Source organism: Eleutherodactylus coqui, chromosome 6, assembly GCF_035609145.1.
Source record: "Eleutherodactylus coqui strain aEleCoq1 chromosome 6, aEleCoq1.hap1, whole genome shotgun sequence".
Taxonomy (NCBI): domain Eukaryota; kingdom Metazoa; phylum Chordata; class Amphibia; order Anura; family Eleutherodactylidae; genus Eleutherodactylus; species Eleutherodactylus coqui.
The window spans coordinates 93,321,787-93,322,633 of record NC_089842.1 but is presented as its reverse complement, the minus strand read 5'-3'; the positions used below and the strand labels follow the sequence as shown (position 1 = coordinate 93,322,633).

The 847-nt window shown below is 39.7% G+C and overlaps 1 non-coding gene across 1 annotated transcript; it reads right to left on the bottom strand.

The window, feature by feature from the left end:
- Positions 1 to 305: 305 nt before the first annotated feature.
- TRNAR-CCG (transfer RNA arginine (anticodon CCG)) lies at positions 306 to 378 on the bottom strand. Its single transcript has one exon. It is a non-coding gene; the product is annotated as a tRNA-Arg (tRNA).
- Positions 379 to 847: the final 469 nt, after the last annotated feature.

The following is an 847-nucleotide window of genomic DNA, read 5'->3' as shown; positions in this document are numbered from 1 at the left end:
GTAACGAGCACCCGAGCATTTTGGTGCTCGCTCATCTCTAATAACGAGTAATGAAAAGGCAAGACCAGTTAATCCAACATGAGTAATTTAAAGAGTTGTTCTTTTCATTAATGACTTGCACAACATTTAAATTAAGGGGAAAACAACTAGTTTATTAGCTACTTAAAATAAGATTCATATGTTTCGCAAGATCAACAATGTGGCTTACAATTATATATGTTTCAGAACTCAACTGAGTAGGAAGGTACTGAGCTTTTAGATTCATGAACAATAGAGCTTCAAACAGTCAACACTTTAAAATCCAATGACCCAGGTGGGACTTGAACCCACAATCCCCAGCTCCGGAGGCTGATGCCTTCTCCATTAGGCCGCTGGGCCTTGTTGACAGCTTAAAACATACGTGACAGACAATAGTCCTCTGATCACTCATGTCTCCGACAGCTATCCCTCCTGACTCCATTGCATATACCTGACATACTAATTAGAAACTTTGGAAATATTTCTTTCTTGCGAAAGATTGTAAACATGTTACACTATTCATGGGAAAAACTTCTTTCCTACCCTAAAGGAATTGAAACTCTAAATCAAGATGACATATTCGGCTGTCCATCAGACAGTTTTTTTTTTTAATTGACAAACAAGGATATTTTTACTGCTACCGTATGGAGCGCTAGCGAACACTGATAGACACCCAACTGCTGTACTCTGCATTTCTGAATGGCTGTTCTTCGGCACAGCACACACAAACCTGTACAAGTAACACACATTCATTTCCCTTTTTGTCTGAGTTGGAACCCTTTTCCCTGGATCAGCCTCTCCAATTACAGTGTCTTCTTCCGCATCTTTG